The sequence below is a fragment of the Lygodium microphyllum genome, chromosome 23, assembly GCF_053477565.2.
Source record: "Lygodium microphyllum isolate KBCC chromosome 23, Lygodium_microphyllum_v1.1.10, whole genome shotgun sequence".
Lineage (NCBI taxonomy): Eukaryota > Viridiplantae > Streptophyta > Polypodiopsida > Schizaeales > Lygodiaceae > Lygodium > Lygodium microphyllum.
The window spans coordinates 61,338,966-61,344,803 of NC_141157.1; the positions used below are offsets into that span (position 1 = coordinate 61,338,966).

General features: G+C 42.5%; 1 pseudogene across 1 annotated transcript; it reads left to right on the plus strand.

Annotated features, from left to right (window-relative positions):
• The first annotated feature begins 262 nt into the window (after positions 1-262).
• On the plus strand, positions 263-4,338 carry LOC148016244 (G-type lectin S-receptor-like serine/threonine-protein kinase SD2-5 pseudogene; annotated as a pseudogene). The gene is made up of 2 exons (XR_015688046.1): positions 263-451; positions 539-4,338. The product of XR_015688046.1 is annotated as a G-type lectin S-receptor-like serine/threonine-protein kinase SD2-5 pseudogene (transcript).
• The last annotated feature ends 1,500 nt before the right edge of the window (positions 4,339-5,838 follow it).

The following is a 5,838-nucleotide window of genomic DNA, read 5'->3' on the forward strand; positions in this document are numbered from 1 at the left end:
ACAAAAAAAAAGGAAGATGAATTTGTTTCGGGAAAGTTGAAGAAAAAAAGAGATAAATGGAAAACTGCAAGAAAATGGAAAGAGATAATTCTTTTATTGCGAGAAAATGGAGACAGATAACTCTGTCACCCGTGAAAATGAATATATGATATTCTTTTTGGTCATTTTTCTCTCTCTTCTTCGTGAGTTCTGGGTTCTTCTTCTTCTCCTCGGTCTCTCATATTTCAATTTCCCTCACGTGTAGATCAGATAAGTCCACAACCGGTCTTCAATGCTCCTTTGATTACTTTCCACCTACTTCGCAAACCCCCTTCTCTGTCTCTCTCCTGCGTGCCTCGTTCATCTTTTCCCACCATCACCACCAGCTGCTACATCTCCTTCGTCGAGACTCGCGTTTCCTTCATCCTTATCACAGGATAGCGAGAGACGCGTCGTCGTGTAATTGATGCAGGTTTGCATGGTTAAATAAGTACATTTTCATGTCTCCTTCAGACTCCAGCTGCATAATCTCATTTTAGTGCCTTCTTGTAATCTCCAGCTGGATAATCCGCAAGCAATTGGACAACTGCACCAAGATTGCAGTCCGCAAAGAGCAAAGAATACCTTTAAACAGGTCTCCTGTGAAGCTTTCCCTCCATCTCATGGCTCTGCACAGACAATTTTCTGATAAATCATGCCCCAGCTTCCTAGAAAAGTCTCGACACAGAAGGATCTTCTGCGAAACAGGTGCTGTGAGTTTTGAAAGATTTTCGTCTGCTCAGGGATTTTGGTGCATGGAGCTCAGATGGATTTAGGATGAACAGATAGGGCATAACAGCAGAATATCGGATGAGATTTAGCTTCTTTCTGCTCGGTTCAGGTGGTTAATGTGTCAACAATCCACACCCCTAATCTGCTGATTCGGACAATCCATATCCCTAATCTGCGGATTCTGGCCTCTCGAGCGGAAGCTGAGGTCTGACGTTCTAGCTCAAAAACAGAATGGATATTTTGTGACCAGCGAATTACAAACCTGCAGGTGATGGCTGTGCTTCACCAAACGTCGCTGGCAGGATGTCTGAAGGTTAAGGTCTCAAAGCATCTCATTTTGGCAAAGCTTCTAGCATTCATTGTCCTGTTGCTTCTTCCACGATCCGCATGGGCCAATGATTCCATTGGTGCACCTTTCACTGCAACAGCCATGTCCTATGTTGACACAGATGGCGTTTTCCTTTACTCAGGCGACAACATGTTCTCTCTGTCTTTCTTGACATTTCAGGATCAGATTTCTGTTTATATCTGTGTCACACATGTAATCTCCCGTGTGATTGTGTGGACGGCAAATCGTGATTCCCCAATTTCTCAATCTGATACACTTGTCTTTCGACTTGGAAATGTTGCTCTGGTTCGGGGGAACGGCTCCTTTGTCATCTGGAGTACAAATACGACTAGTGCTGAAAGGATGCAGATACAAGATTCTGGCAATCTCGTGCTTCTTGATGCTACAAACAAGACTGTCTGGCAGAGCTTTGATTTCCCAACTGACACTCTACTTACAGGGCAAGCATTAAGGGCCGACACCAGGCTTGTCAGCAGTCTTAGTGACACCAGCATGAGAGCAGGTGCCTATTCACTTTCAATGAAATCAGGAGATCTGCAACTGGCATTCACACCCGCTCCAAATTTATCTCAACCCTACTGGAGTATGTTAAAGGACTCACGCCTTGTCAGTCCTGGCACAGGCACACCCACCTATGCTGTTCTTAGCTCCAGTGGATTGAGTCTTGAAAGAGACAACTCGTCAGTTGTCTCTCTGTTCGCTTTGAATTGCAATGCCTCCCTTTGCAGGACCACTCTGGAATCTGATGGGAACCTTCAAATCTATGTTTTTTTGACGAACGTCTGGACAAATCAGTTTACGGCCCTGAGCAGTGGGTGCCAACTTCCTCTGTATTGTGGCCGCTATGGTGTTTGCAACTCTGGGCAGTGCAGTTGTCCCGATTCTTTAGAACCTTTGAACACGAGGAACATCACAGAAGGCTGCGAAGCCCCACCAGCACCCCTTTGCATGAACTCATCTGCTTCTCCATCCGTTGGCTTTGAAAAGGTTGGGGATGGCCTTGATTACTTTGCAAACCAATTCATCCAGCCAGTGAAGACAGCTGGTTTGGATGCTTGTTTGCAGCTTTGCCAGAATAACTGTTCTTGTAGCTCTTTTTTTTTCTACAACGATTCAAGCTCATGTTTCATGTATTCTCAGATTGGGTCTGTACAGAGCACTGCAGAGTTTGCCCATTCCTTTTATATAAAAAAGAACAGCTCTGTGGATGCTACTGGGCCAGGAGTGCTTTCAGATGTTGCTTCGTCTGAAACACCTGGGTTGCCATCGTTTGTTTTACCTGTTATTATTGGAGGCAGTGTATTCATCATCTTTGTTATGATATGCATCTTCTTATACTGGTTCTTCAAGGTACGGAAATTATCTGAAGACTGTGCAGATGATGACATTTTCCTAGATTCTATTCCAGGATTACCTACCAGGTTTACTTTCAAAGAGCTTCAAATTGCAACAAAGAATTTCAGCAAGAAACTTGGGACAGGTGGGTTTGGCTGTGTTTATGAAGGAGTTCTTCCAGACAAGACCAAGGTGGCTGTAAAGCAGCTGGAAAGTGTTGGCCAAGGAAAAAAGGAATTCCGAGCTGAAGTAGCCATTATTGGGAAAATTCATCACCACCACTTGGTGCAGCTCCGTGGCTTCTGTGCTGAAGGAGTTCATCGTCTGTTGGTTTACGAGTTTATGTCTAATAGCTCTCTGGACAAATGCCTCTTTGTTGATGGAGAGAACAGCAAGGTGCTTGATTGGAAAACAAGGTACAAGATTGCCCTGGGAACTGCTCAAGGTCTGGCTTATCTTCATGATGAGTGCAGAGAGAAGATTATTCACTGTGACATCAAACCTGAGAACATACTTTTGGATGAGAATTACAATGCCAAGGTGTCTGATTTTGGTCTTGCTAAATTGTTGAACAAAGAACAAAGTCAGGTTTTTACAACCATGAGAGGGACAAGAGGATATTTAGCTCCTGAATGGCTCATGAACATGGCTATATCTGAGAAAAGTGATGTTTACAGCTTTGGCATGGTGCTGCTAGAGATTACAAGTGGTCGCAAGAACTATGAACCATCTGAGCCATCAGAGAGGTGCTATTTTCCTGCATATGCATTTCAACAGGCAGAACGAGGAGCGCTCAGAGATCTCATTGATCCAAAACTGCAGGGTTCTCCATCAACCGACCAAATTATTGAAGTAGTGAGGATAGCTCTTTGGTGTATCCAAGAAGAGACTCCAACAAGGCCCTCAATGGCAAAAGTAGTACAAATGTTGGAAGGACATGTTACAGTCCCTGAGCCTCCGTTATCATCTCAGTTTGCTGTGCGACTGCATGCTCGAATGGTTGAAGCTATGACATCAACTGAGAAGTCTTCTAGTACTTCTGAACCCAACAATAGTGCATCTTTGCTGTCTGCTGTAAGGCTTTCTGCTCCAAGATGATTGCATTCACTGTGGGGGATGAGGAGACTATTGTAGGAAAGTCCTGCCTGCTTCCTTTTGATTTTGCCCCTGTTGCTTTTCCCTGATTATAAGTCTGGCAGATTGGTCAGCAGAATGTAGTGTTAGGGACAGAAATCTGAACCTGCAAATTGTCTGTTAGATCGTTGTTGTAGCATATATATACCAAACCTGACCCAATTGAGCATGAATCTACCCTTTTATCTGGCAACAGATCACAGCCAATAGCATCTGTTAGCTAGTAACAGGAGTTTTTGGGGCTTGTAAAATATCCTTTACTGAGAGTGAACACCATTTTCAGCGTTTTTGGGTTTTGGACTCTGAAATTTTAACAATTATTTTGTCGATCCAATTGGAAATAATGCTCATGTTTTTATCTCTTGTTTCTCTGTAACGGTGGATGAGTGCTGATACTTGGAAATTAAGGGAAATCAAACTGTTACACTTAGTTGTGAATTGCAAATCGGTTACCTCGTTTCATAAGGATTGCTGTTCTGTCTCTCAATTCTCTCTTGGAAGTTCAAGATGGCCAGGTCCTGCAAGATGCATAGAGAAGATTCAAAGCTGCAGGTTGACAAGGAATAACACCCAGATTTTGGTCATTGACCATTAGGAGAAGATTCAAAGCTTCAGATTGACCAGAAGTAATAGCACCTAGATTTTGGCCATTGCTACTCTGGAATACTTTTGGGTGTATTTCCAAGTTTGTAAGCACTTGGTACTTGTTGATCAGGTTTGAGATTTGAACAATGAAGCCAGTTTAAAGGTCAGGCATATAATGTCTTCAATAACTCTGGACCTGTCTCTTAATTTACATGATCACATTGGAATTTCCCTGGAGCTTGTTTTCCTGGTGTTTACAGATTTTTGTTGGAACTCACAATTTCACATGCCTGTTCACAAGTTATTCTCTTAACTAATGAACTTGAATGGTTGCTCAATATTGAGAGCCTGGAATAAGGATAGGTTTTCATCACAAGTATTTGTGTCTTGGTATTTGGTAGATGAGCTTGTATATTATTAAGGCTCTATTGATAGTCAGAGCAGGATTTGCCGGAGTCTAGTTCATGTTACCACACAAAATGTCTGTACAGGCATGTAGAGTCTCTTGATTTCACACTGCTTGTGCTATAGATGGTTTGAGATATTAGATGTGTAAGCATGTGTTAAATGATGTCTTTGAGAAGCCCGCAGAACCTCCACAGCTGTTCTAAGGAGGAGTGTTTTCAGGTAAGCGAGGTTGCAAAAGGCCTTCAGCATTGGTTGAAAGCTGACCTCCCTCTGTGCTACATAAATGATAATGGACTTCTTGTCGCTTGTCAATCCCTCCGAAGAATGCATTCAAGATGCAGTGGAAGATTATCTCAAGGATGGCTAGAAAGGATGGAAAAGTAAAATTTTGTATTATGCCTATGTGATAGACTTGATAAACTCATGCATTCAAGCTACCCTATGCAATGAGGGTGGAAGATTATCTCAAGGTTGGGTGCCTACCCTATGCAATGAGGGTGTTTGGATGTGATGTCTTGGTTTTTCAAGGGGAAAGCATGTATCATGCACACACTCCATTATGTGTCATCCCTTGTGCTCCCTGTGCTTGTCAACATCAGATCATGTTGTGTTGCATTGGATACTTGTTCTCTCTGTGTTTGGGGTAAGAATCAGGTCATGTCCTTTGTTGCATTGGGTGCCAAGGTAAAGTGCGGGGGTTTCCGATAGCATTGATGTGGTACGGGTGGTAATAGAATAGCCTGAGAGATGACAACCTAAAGTAGTGGGTACCCAATGAATAGGTTACCGCAGTTGGAGCCATGATGGGCCACATGCATTGTCATTATACAATTCTTATCAAGCGCAAGCAAAAGGGAGACTTGTGTGAGAGACACCAAGTTGTTTGTGGTGAGAAACATTACAGTTGGAGTGGGGCCTTGATGACATGGATCAAGAAGCAAGGGCTTAAGCTGAAGTGCAAAGTATGTCATCCACAACAACGTGTTTTAGAATAGTAGTAGTCGCAGAGATGCAAGGCAAGATACTTGTGTAAGTTTTAGGATGTGGATGCAACAACACCAAGCTAAGTCTTGGTTTACTTAGATTCTTTTGTAGGAATTGTATTCAACCTTTTGTATATCAATTGCTATCAAAACATTGGCTCAATCATTCAAATTAATTTGATGCTTGTACTTTGAAAGATGATTTATATTACTCGAGTGCTTTAAAATTGATGGAATGTTTATTTTTTTATTTTGGCCAATGGTTAGAACACCCTATAATTGTTCGAGTCATCA